A 21,805-nucleotide genomic window follows, 5' to 3' on the forward strand; every position below is an offset into this window, starting at 1 on the left:
TGCTCTCATTCAATCCATGGAATGTATACACGTTTTGAGCAGTTTTCACCAGCCAGTAAGATTTATGTGCGGTTGTCTTAGTCATGAACTGCACATTACAGATCTTTGAGCCATTAGCTAATTTGAAAAAGTACTCGCAATAGGGAACAGCAACAGTACTTATGACTTAGGGAATGTGTATATGAATTTAATGATTAGTTTCCTAAGGAAAAAAATAAACAACTCCAACATTAGCATATGCCTGAATAAACAATCTAGGCTTGTGCATCTGGATTTTGCTGATTACATCGTTCTTCCGCACGAAACACCACGGAGTTTAGAACTAAAGGCTACCAAGCTGGATGGAATGGCCAGTTCTGAATGGCTAAAAACAGACAGTGATAAAACAAAACCACTCTTCATAATAACTCGTGCTACGTAGATGCCGACTTCAGCAGCAGAACTGGGTGCAACATTAGCAAATAGCGTGTGTTTTTCGCCAACGATGTTTGAGGTCTATTTTCAACAGCAGCTAATGGGACTACATTTGAAATGATGAAGTACTGGGAAGTGGACTATGCTGTGTGTAAAAAATCGTAGGTGAAATAAGACTGAAGCTTGCGGGGCATATTCTGTGCATGAAAGATGGAAGAATCTCCAAGTAAACACTGTTGTGGAAAGCAACTGTTACCAGATATACTACCCTGCATTGAAGGAACTAAGCCAAAGTAATGGTGAACGATGGTTAAATGTATTGTACTGTAAAATAAAAACGGAAGAATTTGGTCCTAAAAGTATTTCATAGTAAGGTAAACAAGTTATTTGCTCCATGAAATAACTCTAAATGCAATGTTAAGAGAAGCAACTTCTCAAAACACATATCAAGGAAAGCAAAATTTTCAGGTATCAAATTTTATCATCTGAGCCACACATGTCGCAGCCACCATTTAAATATAATGGCCATAGTTATAATTCACTTTGCAGTTAGCTTATGAATATACTCTCTGAAGTAGGCGGAAGTGATGTCAGGCAACGGGCTAGAGAAGACCTCGGCAAAGAAAGGAGCATGTTATTCGTTTTTTAGCGGCATGAGGGCAACATCTTTGCATAGTGCAGTTGGCAATGAGACTAAATAAATAAATCTAATATGAGTGGAACATTACAAATAGTCATCAGTCCGAAAACATTTCAGTTTTCGCTTTTAAACTTGTCGTAGAATGCCATACTCCGAGGTTGTACAAAACGTCACGATGGCATGTAGTAAAACTACATAAATTAGGTATGTGTTAACCAAACATTTAAGTAGATGAAATGCGTAAAATCAAGTGTTGTATACAAGGCGAAAGTCTCTTGCACGTAGTTTACATCGTTTGCTCACAAACGTCAGCACCGATTATGAAAGTTATAAATGAACTAAACAAGTATTCATTCACCATTCAGTATATAAGGGCAGCTATTTCTCAATCTAAAGCGAGGTGCAATCTAACGTTGCTTGTATCTGAAGTGTCCACCGCCATTTACATTCCATGAGACCCATCTTGCTGAAGATGGAAACCGAATTTCGGAAATGGTTTTTCGCTGTCGTGTTTAGATGTTGAGGCTTAAAACAGATTTCCTAGCCCAGTCAGATATTGTGACTGGAAAACAGTTGTTCCAGTTTTTGATTTGTTGTTGTTGATGTTGTGGTCTTCAGTGCTGAGACTGGTTTGATGCAGCTCTCCATGATACTCTATCCGGTGCAAGGTTCTTCATCTCCCAGTGCCGACTGCAACCTACATCCTTCTGTATCTGCTTAGTGTATTCATCTCTTGATCTCCCTCTACGATTTTACCCTCCACGCTGCCCTCCAACACTAAATTGGTGATACCTTGATGCCTCAGAACATGTCCTACCAACCGGTCCCTTCATCTAGTAAAGTTGTGCCACAAACTTCTCTTCTCCCCAATCCTATTCAATACCTCCTCATTAGTTACGTGATCTACCCATGTAATCTTCAGCATTCTCCTGTAGCACCACGTTTCGAAAGCTTCTATTCTCTTCTTGTCCAAAATATTTATTGTCCATGTTTCACTTCCACACATGGCTACACTCTGTAACATTACGGGCCAAGATAGCTGTAACGGAAATTGAATAGCGTAAAGTTATCATTAAAAACTCACGCTGCGCGATTTGTGACGATTTGGTTGGTCATAATAGTAGTAACATGCTTTTGAATACAATTAAAATATAACGGCGATACCTGTTTAGTGTTATTGGAAACAATATGTAGTAAATTAATGAGTAAGGTAGCCGATCCTATAAGAAGAGGTGAAATTGGGCATATTAAGGTGTTTTGCTTTATGTCGACTAAGCCCATGATACGGCGTCTTTTTTTCCGTTTACTCTTGGAAAACGAAAAACAAATAAGTAACGAAGTGCTAATTGTGCGTTGTGAAAAATATAGGGGCGAATTTTAAATAGCTACAGTGTATAATCAGACTAAAAAATGGACTTTCAGTTACGCGAAATAGCGGACAGCGAAGTGTGGTCATTAAATTGAGTACACCTACAGGGCGGTCAATTCCGGGATAAGTCTATTCGCATCTCACGAGGGACGCGGTATTGAGACGGGTTTTTTTCTTATTATATCACGGAGAGCGGGCTTCAATTTATAAAAAGGAGAAAAGCTGTATCATTATCATTGACTGTTGGTGTTAAGCAACCAAAACTGTTCATCAAAGGGTTTCGGTGAATGAGTGGTGAATGCGAAATGAAACTGTGAACGAAGTTATATTAAATAAAGCAGAAGAGACAAGACAGTTTGGTCGTATCTGTTATTATTCCATCAACCGTAACATTTCTTCTCGTTGTACGAAGCCTTTATAGACGATCGTTATGACAATTTGCTTTGAAGGGATCTCGTTACGAGTTAAGTTTTGGGGACCTGGTCAACAAGGGATAGTTCGTAGATCTTAACTACTGCAGCTATTCTGGAATCAGGTGCTACCGTGACCGTTGTGTGTTGTCAATGGCTTAAGGTCATATCTCATGCTCTAAGATCGACGCGCCTTTCCTCTTGGTATAACGGTGTCTCACGGTAACAACGACAACGCCGACGGCGAATGAAGATATGGTGGAAGTGGCGCCACAACGTGCGGCTCGATCGAGGAGGATTGCTGCATCGAGTCGAGTGTCATCCGGATTCACGAACCCTAGAGTTGGAAAATATTGTAGCAGCCAGTGAGTCTGTCCAATGAAAGAGGTATTCTTCAATAATCGCTAAAAGTGAGCGATACTACCAGGTATGATTAAAATAACTGTATAATTATAAAAAAAAAGAAGTTGAGACTTGTGATTTCGGTAGATAAATATATATAAATACGTAGTGAAAATAAGTGTATGTCTTGGTAGTGAATAATCATGTCAAAATGAACGAAAAGAATACATGATAATGTGCAGTTGAGTAGAGTAATGAGTAGAGAGAGAGAGGAAAGTGAAGAGGAAATGGATGATGCATCCCATGAGCTCAATCTGGGACAGGAGACATGTACAGATAATAATACAGTTATTGATTTAGAGCCGTTAGGAGATTCAAATACAATGATAAGTAAGGTAAGCAGCTTGGGAGAACATTAAGATCTTGTGGTTTCGGAAGTAGATCAACAAGTTGATCCTCAAAATGGAAATATTAATCAAAAAATGTTTGATATGCTGGTATCAATAAATACTCAAATGGGTGTAATGAATGGAAGACTTGGTTCACTAGAAAAAGATAATAAGCAATTAAAAGAGGACAATCAAAAGTTAAGCGAAAAATTTGAGGCCAAATTTGGTTCATTAGAAGTTAAAATGGATTCTTTGGAAAGCAAACTGAACACCTTTGATTATAAACTGGAAAATACTAAGAAAGAATTAAAGGCGGACTGGGAAACTCAATTAAATGCGAAATTTGGAGAACTAGATGTAGAGTTTTCTAACACCTTAGAAAGGCAATATAATAATTTAATGGGAAAACTTCATGACGTAGAAAAGAAATATGAGGTAGTTTCGAAGAGTTATGATGGCCTGTCCAATAGGATGGTTAAGTGTGAAAGCAGCTGTTTCAATGCTAGCGCACAGATAGAAGAGCTTTCGAAACAAATAGTCGAGTTTGAGTCCGATGCTCGTAAGGGGATTGACAAGTATTTAGTAGATCAAACTAAAAGACTTGACGAAGATCTATCTGAATGGATAGAAATAAAAGAAAATGAAATTGTAGACAAGGTTAAGACTACTATTGGATCCCAGCCAAATGAAAATATCAATGAGCACCTAAGTAGAAATGATGAATTAATTAAGCTCTTCACTAGTGAAATTCAGAAAATAAAAGAGAAAATAGTTGATGAGTTACCTAAATGGCAAAAGGAAACCAATCATAAATTGGCGGAGTTAGAACGAAAGTCATCACAAAATTTGTTGACAGAGGACGAACGTTCGGAGAATAGGTCGAAAAACAACCGAACATGTGAAAATACGAAGTACAATTGTGGTGAAAATATGGATTGGGAAGTTGATGATTCGGTTGGTAAAGATGATGATTCTTTTGGTCAGCGAGGATATTTGTCTTCTTTAAAGGTGGAGAACAGCATTTTTAAAAGTAGACAATTCCCAACATTCTCCACTGAAAAGAACAACCTGCATCCGAAAATCTTTATCAATAATTTCAAAAGAATATTTCCACGTAGCTGGTCAGAACACGACCGACTTCAATTTATAGTATCCAAAATTACCGGAGAAGCCGCATTATGGGCCGCTGAAGTAAGTGAAAGTTGCCATACTTGCGCTGAGTTTGAACAACTTTTTTGGCTAAATACTGGTCGTCGAGTAAACAAGAGAAATTAAGAAAAGAGGTTTACCAACCTGAGTATTTTAACAGTAAAAGGAGTACTTTAAGGCAATATTTTGAAAAGTACATAAATAAGACATGTTATTGGAGTGATCCAATTTCTCACAAGGAAGTGATCAGAATTTTGAAGGGAAGGTTGCCCATAAATATACGTGAAATGTTAATAAATGTTCCTGACCACGTTGTAGAACAGTTCTTGTCGGTGATTGACTCTATAGATATGATTATGGAAGACGCAAGACAAATGAGTGGTAATCAAATGTCGACTCACACTCATAGTAATACGAATAATTATAATAATAATAATAATTTAACGTATGATAATAATAATACCGAAAGCCAGGTCAAACCCGCATCACAGGAGCGTGGACAATCTTCATCCTATGGTTGCAATACAAACAATGATTATAATAAATATAGAAGGGATACTTACTGTGCTAGAGGTAAACCTCGATATGGTGACGCGAATGTGCCTAGTAGTGATATTAATAAGAGTGACAGGTACCCAAGTGATGATCCCAATTGTATTCGACCTTGGGAAGATAATCGAAGCATAATGTTCATCGGCAGGATGGAACAAATGCCTCGAGTCCTCATCCAGCACAAGGAGTTATACCAATGGGCGAAGGAGCCTCCAATGTGCGACGGGGTGAATACCATAACTCGGATCATACTGTACGGATTGTGGAAGTTCATGAACCCCCACCGATGACTCAACGAGATAGATTAAACTAATACCAGTCACCAAATGCCTTCCTAGGATGACTGGAAAGGAGAAGGAAGGTAGGCATCAATTTGAACTGAGAGTATTAAGGTACAATAATGATCAGGATATAAGGAATGAATTAATTGAAGAAAAACCTGAAGTTTCTAATAAATGCGGACAAATTTTACAGGCAATAATTCCAACAAGTATAAATAATGTTGATGTTGAAATATTAATTGATACTGGAGCAACTATTAGTGTCATGACGCTGGACTGTTTAAAACAGATAAGCCGAGGGGTAAAAATACCCACTTTTCCTATCACAGGATGTACCGTGTCTGGCGCGTTCAGCGCAATGCAAAAAGTTGTGAAACAGGTACGTGTCGACGTTACAATCCGGGGGGCTCAAATAGAAAGTACATTCCTGGTTGTTCCTAAAATGACAGTACCATGTATCTGGGGTTTGGATTTTTTATGTGAGACCGGTGCAATCATTAATTTAGAGAAAGGTGAATGTACATTTAATTCCAATGGTAATGTTTTGACAGCCACCCTGAGAAAGGGCCAAGTAATTCCAAATCAGTTGTGTATGAATCTAATGGTAAAATATGTCAGTATTGATGATGAAAATGTGTATGATATATGCCTTATTGAATGTTCTGAAGAAATGATTGATAAAATGTCATTGCAGGAAAAGGTGTTAGAATCAGAATATTTATCTGTTATCCAAAGCGACGAACTGTACTACTTGTTGGAGGCATATCAGTCGATTTTTAGTAAACGTCCGGGTATAATAAAAGACTTTGAATTCCATATAAAGACGTATGCACATAAACCCTTTTGTCATACTTCTTATTCTATCCCATGGACAAAGAAAGAAGTAGTCAGAAAGGAAATCAATAAAATGTTAGAATGGGGTATTATTGAGCCCTCAGATTCCGAATATTGTAACCCTCTTGTGGCGGTAATTAAACCCAATGGTGACATCAGATTGGTGTTGGATGCCAGAGAGATCAATAAGATCATTATACCTGTACAAACGCGACTGGAGAACCTAGAAGAGTTAATACAAAAGTTTTATGGTGCCTGCTTCTTAACTTCTTTGGATATGCGTAGTTCATATTGGCAAACTAGAATATCGAAAGAATCTAGAAAATATACTGCATTCATTTTTCTGGGTCGAAGTTACCAGTTTACTGTCATGCCATTTGGGTTGAAAATAAGCGGTGGTGTTTTCATATCGGCATTAGATACCGTACTGAGCAGAGGCCTTTTGAATGAAGTTACGTTATATGTGGATGATTTGCTAATTGCTTCTGAAACTTGGGAGGAACATTTGGACTTATTAAGAAGAGTTTATGCGAAATTTTTGGAATATGGAGTTACTGTAAATTTGAGCAAATCCAAGTTTGCTCATAACCAATTGAAATTTCTTGGACATATAATCACTCCTGAAGGGATAAAACCAAATCCTAAAAAGATGGATGCGATTAACAGATGTGCTTATCCAAAAAATAGGGCGGAATTAAAGTCATTTATCGGCTTAGTTTCATTTTTTCGACGATTTTTACCCAATCAGTTAGGAAGCCAAGACTGTTTGGTATGGCTGTTAAGAAAAAATGTCATGTGGGAGTGGAACTCCGAATGCACACAAGCTTTTGATAACATCCGCAATGCTTTGACTAATGCTCCACTGTTACATCATCCGAGACTTGATCAAGATTTTTGTATTGCTGCGGATGCTTCTGAAACAGGATTGGGTGCCACTCTTTTCCAGATGGACAATCCAGAAGATATCAGTACCATCAAAATAATTGGGTTTGCCAGCAGAACACTCTCTAGCTGTGAACGTGCATATTGTACTACTGAATTGGAAGTACTGGCCGTGGTCTGGTCCCTTAGAAAGTTTCGCTATTTTGTATATGGAAAGAAGATCATTGTATTCTGTGACCACAAAGCTTTATCTTTTATTTTAACAGGAAGGATGTTCCATTCACGTTTAACCCGGTGGGCCTTGCTACTGCAAGAATATGATATTACACTCAAATACATCAGAGGGAAAGACAACATCATAGCCCATGCTCTTTCAAGACTACCGAAAAGAAAGAATGACGACGAGTGTGAAGTACTGGCCGTGGTCTGGTCCCTTAGAAAGTTTCGCTATTTTGTATATGGAAAGAAGATCATTGTATTCTGTGACCACAAAGCTTTATCTTTTATTTTAACAGGAAGGATGTTCCATTCACGTTTAACCCGGTGGGCCTTGCTACTGCAAGAATATGATATTACGCTCAAATACATCAGAGGGAAAGACAACATCATAGCCGATGCTCTTTCAAGACTACCAAAAAGAAAGAATGACGACGAGTGTGAAGAACGGACTATTGACTTTAAAGTCATGAATTTATCAAGGCAATATTGTGAGAGGCAGATTTCACAGCTATGTCGAAATCTTCCACAACTGCAAGAAGATGATAAGTTGTGGAAAGCCATTAGGCATGCTGTTGAAAGCAAAACGCTAAGTCACTCTCAAGAACAGTATCAATTAAAATCCCGAATATTGTATCGAAAGAAGGATGAAGAAGATGTTTGGAAAGTTTGTGTTCCAAACAAATATTTAGAATCACTAGTATGGTACATTCACTTGAATTGGGGTCATTTTGGTGCCGCTAAATGTACAGCCAAAATAGCACAATACTGCTATCATCCAAATTTGGGACGTATAGCTACAAATATTCTTAAGAAGTGCAAAATATGTCAGAAGGCGAAACCCATAAACTATTGTCGGAAGATAGAATTACATCCTATCATCCCACAACAACCTTTAATGTTGGTGTCATGTGATGTCTGTGGACCATGTCCCATGACACGTGGACGGTTCAAATATGTATTGGCTTTCTATGATCTCTTTTCAAAATATGTGAAATTACATCCTTTGAAAAATCTCCACGTTCGACCTATGTTACGCAAATTTATCAACAACTATATAACTGAGCTTGGCAAACCTATAATGGTCTTGACAGACAACGCTGCTTATTATACAAGCAAACTATGGAGAGACACTATGAAAGAACAAGGAATCCAGCACATTTACATCTCAAGATTTACCCTTGTGGAAATCCGGTTGAGAGAATCTTCCGAGAGTTGAACCGATTTTTACGGACGTACATACCCAAACAACATTATAAATGGATCGATTGGATTTATGAATTTGAGAAAGTGTATAATGACTTACCACACTTATCGACAGGTTATTCACCTAACCAAATAGTATTTGGTGAAAGTATTGTGCCAGAATGGATGAAGAAATTACCTGCGATAGAACAAAAGATTACCAAGAAAGAAGATATGGTGAAGAAGGTCTACAAAAACCTGAAGCATCAAGCACAATTGAGAAAACCCCGTTTTGATAAAAATGTGAAGAAAGTAGTCACATATGATGTAGGGGAAGAAATTTTATTGAGAAATCACCCAAAAGCATCAACCAGGAAAAGACTGAATAAGAAATGGCAATATTTATATACAGGTCCATACAAAATAATGAAAATACCTCATGAAGGGAGCTACCTCCTGGCAGATTGTGATACTGATGTAATTAAAGGCTTGTTCCCTCACATAGACCTGAAGAAGTATTATGAATAATGAGCAAAATGCAGATTCAAGAAACAATGAATGATACCAAGACTACACTCAGTGGACTAAACAAAAGCACCAGTGGATAAATACGTACTTATACTAACTTACAAAGAAAATTAAAGAATGTACCGACGATTTCCATGAGATACCTTCTTGGTATCAGCAACAATGTCGACGCTGAAATACGATTTATCCTCTCACCGAACAGCGAGGATGGATGAGCTAAAAGTGGAATTAAGAGGAACAAAAAAGGACCAAATCCTCTCTGGTTAAACAAGTGGCCTAATAAGGGTTTTGGCCTAGGATGCCAATCGTCGAACCCGGCTGTGATCCCTGCCTTGCACAGTCGGTTGAAGAACTGAGGGCTTCATCCAAGAAAAAAAATGTGGTGTGAATATGAAGTGATTAGTGTGAAGTGTTTCTAAGACAACCTATAAACAAATGTGGAATTTAGTTAAGGGCATTTTGTCTAGGCCCATTAACTCAACTTAAATATTGTAGAATGTATGTACTGACTTGTTGAGTGAATCTGAGAGTGAGTGTATTCGCCGAAACAAATACCCTCTCCTGTCACTGTTCAAAAAAAAAAAAAAAAAAAAAGCCCGTTCTGTCTGGAACCCTCTTCAAGACATCACAGTCAGGGGGGCCGTGTAACATTACGAGTCAAGATAGCTGTAACGGAAATTGAATAGCGTAAAGTTATTATTAAAAACGCACGCCGCGTGATTTGTGACGATTTGGTTGGTCATAATAGTAGTAACATGCTTTTGAATACAATTAAAATATAACGGCGATACCTGTTTAGTGTTATTGGAAACAATATGTAGTAAATTAATGAGTAAGGTAGCCGATCCTATAAGAAGAGGTGAAATTGGGCATATTAAGGTGTTTTGCTTTATGTCGACTAAGCCCATGATACGGCGTCTTTTTTTCCGTTTACTCTTGGAAAACAAAAAAACAAATAAGTAACGAAGTGCTAATTGTGCGTTGTGAAAAATATAGGGGCAAATTTTAAATAGCTACAGTGCATAATCAGACTAAAAAATGGACATTCAGTTACGCGAAATAGCGGACAGCGAAGTGTGGTCATTAAATTGAGTACACCTACAGGGCGGTCAATTCCGGGATACGTCTATTCGCATCTCACGAGGGACGCGGTATTGAGACCGGTTTTTTTCTTATTATATCACGGAGAGCGGGCTTCAATTTATAAAAAGGAGAAAAGCTGTATCATTATCATTGACTGTTGGTGTTAAGCAACCAGAACTGTTCATCAAAGGGTTTCGGTGAATGAGTGGTGAATGCGAAATGAAACTGTGAACGAAGTTATATTAAATAAAGCAGAAGAGACAAGACAGTTTGGTCGTATCTGTTATTATTCCATCAACCGTAACATTTCTTCTCGTTGTACGAAGCCTTTATAGACGATCGTTATGACAATTTGCTTTGAAGGGATCTCGTTACGAGTTAAGTTTTGGGGACCTGGTCAACAAGGGATAGTTCGTAGATCTTAACTACTGCAGCTATTCTGGAATCAGGTGCTACCGTGACCGTTGTGTGTTGTCAATGGCTTAAGGTCATCATATCTCATGCTCTAAGATCGACGCGCCTTTCCTCTTGCTATAACGGTGTCTCACGGTAACAACGACAATGCCGACGGCGAATGAAGATACGGTAGAATTCCATACAAATACACTCCTGGAAATGGAAAAAAGAACACATTGACACCGGTGTGTCAGACCCACCATACTTGCTCCGGACACTGCGAGAGGGCTGTACAAGCAATGATCACACGCGCGCCACAGCGGACACACCAGGAACCGCGGTGTTGGCCGTCGAATGGCGCTAGCTGCGCAGCATTTGTGCACCGCCGCCGTCAGTGTCAGCCAGTTTGCTGTGGCATACGGAGCTCCATCGCAGTCTTTAACACTGGTAGCATGCCGCGACAGCGTGGACGTGAACCGTATGTGCAGTTGACGGACTTTGAGCGAGGGCGTATAGTGGGCATGCGGGAGGCCGGGTGGACGTACCGCCGAATTGCTCAACACGTGGGGCGTGAGGTCTCCACAGTACATCGATGTTGTCGCCAGTGGTCGGCGGAAGGTGCACGTGCCCGTCGACCTGGGACCGGACCGCAGCGACGCACGGATGCACGCCAAGACCGTAGGATCCTACGCAGTGCCGTAGGGGACCGCACCGCCACTTCCCAGCAAATTAGGGACACTGTTGCTCCTGGGGTATCGGCGAAGACCATTCGCAACCGTCTCCATGAAGCTGGGCTACGGTCCCGCACACCGTTAGGCCGTCTTCCGCTCACGCCCCAACATCGTGCAGCCCGCCTCCAGTGGTGTCGCGACAGGCGTGAATGGAGGGACGAATGGAGACGTGTCATCTTCAGCGATGAGAGTCGCTTCTGCCTTGGTGCCAATGATGGTCGTATGCGTGTTTGGCGCCGTGCAGGTGAGCGCCACAATCAGAACTGCATACGACCGAGGCACACAGGGCCAACACCCGGCATCATGGTGTGGGGAGCGATCTCCTACACTGGCCGTACACCACTGGTGATCGTCGAGGGGACACTGAATAGTGCACGGTACATCCAAACCGTCATGGAACCCATCGTTCTACCATTCCTAGACCGGCAAGGGAACTTGCTGTTCCAACAGGACAATGCACGTTCGCATGTATCCCGTGCCACCCAACGTGCTCTAGAAGGTGTAAGTCAACTACCCTGGCCAGCAAGATCTCCGGATCTGTCCCCCATTGAGCATGTTTGGGACTGGATGAAGCGTCGTCTCACGTGGTCTACACGTCCAGCACGAACGCCGGTCCAACTGAGGCGCCAGGTGGAAATGGCATGGCAAGCCGTTCCACAGGACTACATCCAACATCTCTACGATCGTCTCCATGGGAGAATAGCAGCCTGCATTGCTGCGAAAGGTGGATATACCCTGTACTAGTGCCGACATTGTGCATGCTCTGTTGCCTGTGTCTATGTGCCTGTGGTTCTGTCAGTGTGATCATGTGATGTATCTGACCCCAGGAATGTGTCAATAAAGTTTCCCCTTCCTGGGAAAATGAATTCACGGTGTTCTTATTTCAATTTCCAGGAGTGTACTTTCAGAAACGACTTCCTGACACTTAAATGTATACTCGATGTTAACAAATTTCTCTTCTTCAGAAACGCTTTCCTTGCCATTGCCAGTCTACATTTTATATCCTCTCTACTTTGACCATCATCAGTTATTTTGCTCCCCAAATAGCAAAACTCCTTTGCTACTTTAAGTGTCTCATTTCCTAATCTAATTCCCTCAGCATCACCCGACTTAATTCGACTACATTCCATTATCCTAGTTTTGCTTTGGTTGATATTCATCTTATATCCTCCTTTCAAGACACTGTCCGTTCCGTTCAACTGCTCTTCCAAGTCCTTTGCTGTCTCTGACAGAATTACAATGTCACAGGCGAACCTCAAAGTTTTTATTTCTTCTACATGGATTTTAATACCTACTCCGAATTTTTCTTTTGTTTCCTTCACTGCTTGCTCAATATGATCGGGGAGAGGCTACAACCCTGTCTCACTCCCTTCCCAACCACTGCTTCCCTTTCATGCCCATCGACACTTATAACTGCCGTCTGGTTTCTGTACAAATTGTGAATAGCCTTTCTCTCCCTGTATTTCACCCCTGCCACCTTCAGAATTTGAAAGAGAGTATTCCAGTCAACATTGTCATAAGCTTTCTCTAACTCTACAAATGCTGGAAACGTAGGTTTGCCTTTCCTTAATCTAGCTTCTAAGATAAGTCGTAGGGTCAGTATTGCCTCACGTGTTCCAATATTTCTACGGAATCCAAACTGATCTTCCCCGAGGTGGGCTTCTACCAGTTTTCCCATTTGTCTGTAAAGAAATCGTGTTAGTATTTTGCAGCCGTGGCTTATGAAACTGATAGTTCGGTCATTTTCACATCTGTCAACACCTGCTTTCTTTGGGATTGGATTTCTTATATTCTTCTTGAAGTCTGAGGGTATTTCGCCTGTCTCATACATCTTGCTAACTAGAAGGTAGAGTTTTGTCAGGACTGGCTCTCCCAAAGGTTGTCAGTAGTTCTAATGGAATGTTGTCTACTCCCGGGACCTTGTTTCGACTTAGGTCTTTCAGTGCTCTGTCAAACTCTTCACGCAGAACCATATCTCCCATTTCATCTCCATCTACATTTTTTTCCATCTCCATAATATTGTCCTCAAGTACATCGCCCTTGTATAGATCCTCTATATACTCCTTCTACCTTTCTGCTTTCCCTTCCTTGCTTAGAACTGAGCTCTTGATATTCATACAAGTGGTTCTCTTTTCTCCAAAGGGCTCTTTAATTTACCTGTAGGCAGTATCTATCTTACCCTTAGTGAGATAAGCCTCTACATCCTTACATTTGTCCTCTAGCCATCCCTGCTTAGCCTTTTCCACTTCCTGTCGATCTCATTGTTGAGATGTTTGTATTCCTTTTTGCCTGCTTCACTTACTGCATTTTTATATTTTCTCCTTTCATGAATTAAATGCAATATTTCTTCTGTTACCCAAGGATTTCTACTAGCCCTCGTCTTTTTACCTACTTGATCCTCTGCTGCCTTCACTACTTCATCCCTCAAAGCTACCCATTCTTCTTCTACTGTATTTCTTTCCCCCATTCCTGTCAATTGTTCCCTTATGCTCTCCCTGAAACTCTGCACTACCTCTGGTTTAGCCATTTTGTCCAGGTCCCATATCCTCAAATTCCCACATTTTTGCAGTTTCTTCAGTTTTAATCTGCAGTTCATAAGCAATAGATTGTGGTCAGAGTCCACATCTGCCCCTGGAAATTTCTTACAATTTAAAACCTGGTTCCTATATCTCTGTCTTACCATTATATAATCTGTCTGATACCTTCTAGTATCTCCAGCATTCTTCCATGTATACAACCTTCTTTCATGATTCTTGAACCAAGTGTTAGCTATGATTAAGTTATGCTCTGTGCAAAATTCTACCAGACAGCTTCCTCTTTCATTTCTTAGCCCCAATCCATATTCACTTACTATGTTTCCTTCTCTCCCTTTTCCTACTCTCGAAATCCAGTTAACCATGACAATTAAATTTTCGTCTCCCTTCACTACCTGAATAATATCTTCTATCGCATCATACATTTCATCAATTTCTTCATCATCTGCAGAGCTAGTTGGCATATAAACTTGTACTACTGTAGTAGGCGTGGGCTTCGTGTCTATCTTGGCCACAATAATGCGTTCACTATGCTGTTTGTAGTAGCTTACCCCCATTCCTATTTTCCTATTCATTATCAAATCTACTCCCGCATTACCGCTATTTGATTTGTTCATGCTTAGTTTTATATTTCCACTTCACCTTCACAGTGGAAAGTCGCTCCGTCCATATTAGCCGAAATTTTTTTAAAACAAAGCGTAACGTGACAGCTCAACCACATTTCAAAACCGGTTGTGCGTTTACGTGCTTGCGGAATGCGAATGAGGAAGCGGAAAAAAGGCAGGTACAACCAGAGTTCCAAAACTGATGTTGAAAAGTTTACGTGGCCAACCAGAAGCGGTATTGAGAAATCGGTTTTTGAAATCCGATTTTGAGCGCCCCATGCAAACAAAGTGTGCTGCAGAAGCGTACTAGAAATGCGACAGTATGCTTATCTCAATAGGATAATAAACCAGTAAATTCCACCCCCGATTCTTTAAAGAATCGAACTCCCATGTATAAAACATCATATTTTCCGAACTACGCGTCGTACAGTCACGTGATTGTGCAGGCACATGCAGTGGTATTTGTGGATACTGTCTGAAAAACGTATTACGAATGGAGTGATGGTTAAAGAAGTAATAAAGTAAAACGTCGTGCTTGATGCTGCGGTTTTACTACTTGTACAACGAAAATGTAGTAAGCGATAAACTTTATTCCTTTCATAATTTTGTTGAGGTTGTCAGCGAGAAAAAAATTCGTAAGGATTTGAAATTCAGAAATACTAGATGAATACAGTCTGGGAAATTAGCGCGCTGTGAGGTACGCTGCCTCAAGAGATACACATTTTCTAATTCTGATACTCGACTTATTGTGTTAAACTCTTAACAGAAGATTACAGCGCTTAATGTGTAGATAATGACAGTATTTTAAATTTTTAAATTCGGACAATAATTATAAGAAATACTGACAACCAAATTTATGTTGCCCCTACAAGCCATTCGATTCCCTGATTTGGCTGAAATATTAGCGAACAAAACTCTGCTTTGTTGGGTGGATATACGACGTCTTTCTGCGAAGGAACAGGTCTTGTGATGTTTTGTTGGCAATTTTTTGTTATTAAAGGAAAACAAGTTCATACAACAAATATCCAGTACGTTAAAAGAAAATCGTAAATAAACTCTCCTATAATGTACCGTTTCGTGACTGCGAGGGTCCTTAGAAAATTAAAGAATGACAAATGTGGTGCCACTTCCTAGTTATTGTCGATTTTAATTGCACTATATATACACCTTACTGTAAAAACTATGTTACAAATAAATATAAACGTTAGTATTCGCACCCATCCGATATTGTGTCCACTATATATATACTTACTTACTTACTTACTTATCGCGAATGGACCCAGAAGGATCACGCAAAGCTTTCTGACGTCGTTTCTTCCATACTTCTTTCATTCGTTCTCCATGTTTTCTTTTTCTTTCTTCTGTCCATTTTGTTCCTGGTCTCTTTAGTGCTTCCTTCTCCGACAATACAATCCACTTTTCCACCTTATTTCTAAAAGTTTTTCTATCTTTGACATCTTTAAGTTCAATATTTGCTTTTTGTAAATCTAATTTTACTTGGCTAATCCATGGTGTTGTTGATTTGACTTTTTCTATGTAAGTGAGAATTCTGTTGGTGAGTCGTGTGGGGGGAAGTCTAGTGACATGTCCATAAAATTTTAATCTTCGCCTTCTTATGTCTGCTGCCAGGTTTGATATAGTTTCTGTGGTTCTTCTTGATTGTATCCGGTATCCTTCTTCTGTTAATTTTGGACCTAAAATCTTTCTCATAATTTTGCGTTCTTCTTTTAGTATTTTTTCCAAGTCACATTTTGCGTGGAGTGTGAGCGTTTCACTAGCATATAGTGCTGCTGGCTTAATTACTGCGCAGTAGTGTCTGATTTTTGTGTTCGAGGAGATGCATTTTTTATTGTATATTTCATGTGTCATACCATATGCTCTCTTCATTTTCTGTTGTCTGATCTTCTGTGCAACTTTCTCTCCTCCGGTTGGCTCCAAAATTTCACCTAGGTATTTAAAATGTTTTACTCTATTTATTTTTCCATATTTTGTGTTCAAACTGTGTATATGGAATTTCGTACAGAAAAATTCTGTCTTTTGAAACGAAATTTGTAAACCTACTTTATCCGCGCATTCCTTAAGGATCTCTATTTGTTTGGTGGAGATTTCTTCATCATCTGCAAGTATGGCCAAGTCGTCCGCGAATGCTAAACAAGATACCTCCACGTTGTCTTTGGTTCTACCAAGATGGATTGGTTTCCAGTAGGATTGATTTTTTAATTCTTTTTCCCATTCCTAGTATAATACATTTGTCCAATGAATACCCGTTTATCATCTGCATTTCTTCTTAGTGTAGCAATTTTAATGGCCAGTAGTGTATGACATCACATCTTTCTGTTTGTGCCGGCTAATAGACATAACCATGTACAATTTTGTACTGTTTTTGTGTCATGTACGCAAGTAAGTAAGAAGTATTCCTGTCCACATGTACCATCGATATACTGGAATGTGAAATGAAGGAGGAAGCTCAAGACACGTGAGTAACCTGCGTTATAAAGTACTCCTATATGTGCGAGCTTGCAGACAATCCATATTAATATTATAAATGCGAAAGTAGCTCTGTCTGTTACGTTTTCACGACTAAACTGCTGATCCGGGATTATGATATTTGGTATGGACATAGCTTGAACGCTGAGGAAGAACATAAGCTTCTTGAGAAAGTGTATAGTACAAGATATTTATTGATTTAAAGAATATAACGCGAAATATGGAACAATAATTACTGTTTGAAAAAGGTATTGACTCTTTGAGTTGTGAACTTTACACTTTTTCTTACTATGCTTTTACTGTTTTATATGCTCTATATAATATGATTTAATGTGATGAATACTGTTCTTATTCAATTCTCAACGAGTTTAATCCATACATCTAATATCAGTCACAAGCCCGTCGCATTTTAGCCGCTGAGAGTCACCCGTCGTTTATAGCTTCTGAGATGGTTTAAGACTCACAGCAATGACGTCCTTTAAATGCTGTACGACTAACAGACTTCATGATTTTTGGTGTAGAACGTGGGAGAAATTTAGTGAGAATGCATTTGATTACGATATGCATGTGCAGCGCGACTAACAGATAGAAGCCTGATGGAAACTAATGTTATTGCACGTGGAAATGTTACAAAATTCGCGCTTCGCCGAACTACAAAGTATTTACTTTCATTCTTCGTCAGTTTAATGCTATTTAATAATTTTAGGAAGTCCATATTTTATTTTAGTACTGTCACTATCACTTATCGTAATAAAACTAATGTTAATCGTCAACACTCGTGGTCTTTTGGAAAGCGTTGCTTATCCTTGATCACGGAGTTCAGGTCCATTTCCCAGCCGGTTCGGATTTCCTCCACTAGGTTCTGGGAGTGTGTGTGTTTTCCTTTTCATCATTTCATCATCATGACGCCCAAGTTGCCGAATTGGCGTCAAAAATTTATACGCACATTTCATTTCATTTTATCGACAGCCAAGGGCAGATACGCGTGACAGCTAGTTACGTGTAAACCAATGTCACCGTTGTTGAACGTATTACAGTTGTTGAAAATGACCCAAGTTTGAAATTGTGGACCCCTATCAAAAATAAAATTTCAGAGTATATATCACAGCCTTGTAGATGTATCTCGCGCAAGTCTGCTTGAAAGTAATCCATGGAACCGTTGTTCACCGAGCTACACTGAAGCGCCGAAGAAACTGGTGTAGCCATATGTATTCAAATACATAGATATGTAAACAGGCAGTATATGAAGCTTCCGTCGCCAACGCATGTATTAGACAACAAGTGTCTGGCGCAGTTGTTAGATCGGTTGCTACTGTTACAATGACAGGTTATCAAGATTAAAGTGAGTTTGAGCGTAGTCGGTGCACGAGCGATGGGACACAGCATCTCGGAGGTAGCGATGAACTGGGGATTTTCTCGTACCACCAGTTCACGAGTGTACCTTGAGTATCGGGTACCCGCTAAAACATCAAATCTCCGGCATCGCTGCGGCCGGAAAAAGATCCTGCAACGACGACTGAAGACAGAAGCGCAACCCTTCCGCAAATTGCTGCAGATTTCAATGCTGGGGCATCAATAAGTGTCAGCGTGCGAACCATTCAACGAAACATCATTGATATGGACTTTCGGAGCCGAAGGCCCACTCGTGTACCCTCGATGACTGCACGACGTAAAGCTTTACGCCAAAACCGATAATGGATTGTTGATCAATGGAAACATGTTGTCTGGTCGGACGAGTCTCGTTTCAAATTGTATCGACCGGATGGACGTGTGCAGGTATGGAGACAAGCTCTTGAATCGATGGACCTTGTATGTTAGCAGGGGACTGTTGAAGCTGGTGGAGGCTCTGTAATGGTGAGGGCGTGGGCAGTTGGAGTGATATGGGACGCCCAATACGTCTAGATATGACCCTGACAGGTGACACGTACGTAAGTTTTCTGTCTTATCACCTGCATCCATTCAAGTCCATTTTGCTTTCCGACTTGAGCAATTCCAGCAGGACAATACGACATCCCACACATCCAGAATTGCTACAGAGTGGCTCCAATAATAACACTCTTCTGAGTTTAAAGACTTCCGCTGGCCACCCAGACATGAACATTATTGAGCATGTTGCACAAAATTTCTGGCGTGGAGCCGCATAAATGCAATTTCTTCTTCTAATATTTCGGCTGAATACCGTCCAGCCATCTTCACAGTGAACCGAGGTGACTAACGCTCCAGCACTTGCTCCGTCCTTTTAAAGCAGTTGACCGAACCACTGCGTATGCGGCCAAAGATACACAAGGCGCCAGAGACGTTGATAGGCTCCAAAGAGTAGTAACAAATGCATCGAAATTAAATCTATGGCTGTGCAGTCGTTCCACACGGGGATACCGATGTGTCACGGAGAGCTGCACTGTCGCGACGTCTTTGTGATTTAAATAAAGAAATTGCCGGATTCCATGATTTGTCGAAGCTGAAGCCGCTGTCCCTGTTACTTAAAATCGTCGCCAACCGAATTTCAATTGTTTCTTTCACTACTGAGTCCCAGAAATATGAAGTCGAGGCTAAAATTTCGACATTACCGTACACCATAGAGTGCCCAGTGTTAATACAGTGCTCCACCACCGCCGATTTATTAGGTTGTGAGAGACGAGTGTGCCTACGGTGCTCTGTGTATCTCTCCTGGACTGTACGTGTTGTCTGTCCGATGTGTGAACGGGCACACTCACAGGGGATCTTTTAAACCCCAGTAGTGAAAGAAACAATTGAAATTCGGTTAGCGACGAATTTAATTAATAGGGACAGCGGCTGCAGCTTGGACACATAATGGAATCCGGCAATTTCTGTAATCAAATCACAAAGACGTCTCACCGGTGCAGTTCTCCGTGACACATCGATATCACCGCTGGAACGACTGCACAGCCATACATTTAATTCCATGCATATGTTACATCTTGTAAGTAGGCTGTTTAGCTTTTATGTTGGTAACACCACGTAGCGCTCTGTATGAAAATCACTGACTGTGCTGTGTGCAGTCTGTGGCTGATTTGCGTTGTTGGAACATTGCTATTGTAGAGTTGGGCAGTTAGATGTGAACAGCACGTAGCGTTGGGCAGTTGGAGGTGAGACACCAGCAGTCGTGGATGTGGGGAGAGAGATGGGGGAGTTTTGAGAGCGGATGATCTGGACGTGTGTCCATCAGAGACAGTACATTTGTAAGACTGGATGTCATGAACTGATATATATATATAATGACTTTTGAACACTATTAAGGTAAATACATTGTTTGTTCTCTATCAAAATCTTTCATTTGCCACCTATGCCTATCAGTAGTTAGTGCCTTCAGCAGTTAGAAGCTTTTATTTAGCTGTCAGTATTGGCGCTCGCTGTATTGCAGTAGTTCGAGTAACGAAGATTTTTGTGAGGTAAGTGATTCATGAAAGGTATAGGTTATTGTTAGTCAGTGTCATGCTTTTGTAGAGATTATTGAAAGTCAGACTGCGTTGCGCAAAAAAATATTGTGTGTCAGTTTAGTGTTGATCAGAGTAAGTAAAGAGAGAAATGTCTCAGTACGTTCAGTGCTGCTCAGCTGTTTGAAAATCAAATAATGTAAGGGGTTTATCAGCACAATCATTCACTCATTTTTCTAAGGGGAGGTTTCAACCTATTTGCTGCCTATCAACGTCTCTGGCGCCTTGTGTATCTTTGGCCGCATACGCAGTGGTTCGTTCCTCGGGTGTAAAATGACGGAGCAAGTGCTGGAGCGTTAGTCACCTGGGCTCACTCCGAAGATGGCTAGACGGTATTCAGCCGAAATATTAGAAGAAGGAGCCGAATTTATGCGGCTGCACGTCCGAAATTTTATGGAACAGTCTTTACGCCGCGAAAACATGAAGGTGTACATTATTGAGCATATCTGGAAAGCCTTGCAACGTGCTGTTGAGATCTCCACCCCTTTGTGTTACTGACAAGGGAACCTACCCATCGCACCCCCCTCAGATTTAGGTATAACTTGGCACATTGGATAGACCTTGAAAAACTGAACACAGATCAATCGAGAAAACAGGAAGAAGTTGTGTGGAACTATGAAAAAAAATAAGCAAAATATACAAACTGAGTAGTCCATTTGCAGTATAGGCAACATCCAGCGGGGTGCGAGCTCAGGAGCGCCGTGGTCCCGTGGTTAGCGTGAGCAGTTGTGGAATGAGAGGTCCAGGGTTCAAGTCTTCCCTCAATTCAAAAGTTTAATTGTTTTATTTTCGCAAAGTTATGATCTGTCAGTTCGTTCATTGACGTCTTTCTTCACTGTAATAAGTTTAATGTCTGTGTTTTGCGACCACACCGCAAAAACGTGCGATTAGTAGACGAAAGGACGTGCCTCTCCAATGGGAACCGTAAACATTTGATCGCAAGGTCATAGGTCAACCGATTCCTCCACATGAAAACACGTCTGATATATTCTATACGACACTGGTGACGGCATGTGCGTCACATGACAGGAATATGTTGTCGCCCCACCTAACTTTTACACTTGGCGAATGGGTATAAAGATTCTTGTACCTTGCCCGATTTAGGTTTTCTTGTGGATGTGATAATCACTCCCAAAAAAGTGATGAAAACATAAGAGTTTGTCACATAAACTGAAAATAAAAAAATTAATTTTTCACTCGAGGTAAGTCTTGAACCAAGCATCTCTCGTTCCGCTGCTGCTCACGCTGACCACAGGATCACGGCGCTCCTGAGCTCAGAGTGCCCTAGATGTTGCATATCTTGCTCATGGACTACTCAGTTCG

Source organism: Schistocerca cancellata, chromosome 3, assembly GCF_023864275.1.
Source record: "Schistocerca cancellata isolate TAMUIC-IGC-003103 chromosome 3, iqSchCanc2.1, whole genome shotgun sequence".
Classification (NCBI taxonomy): domain Eukaryota; kingdom Metazoa; phylum Arthropoda; class Insecta; order Orthoptera; family Acrididae; genus Schistocerca; species Schistocerca cancellata.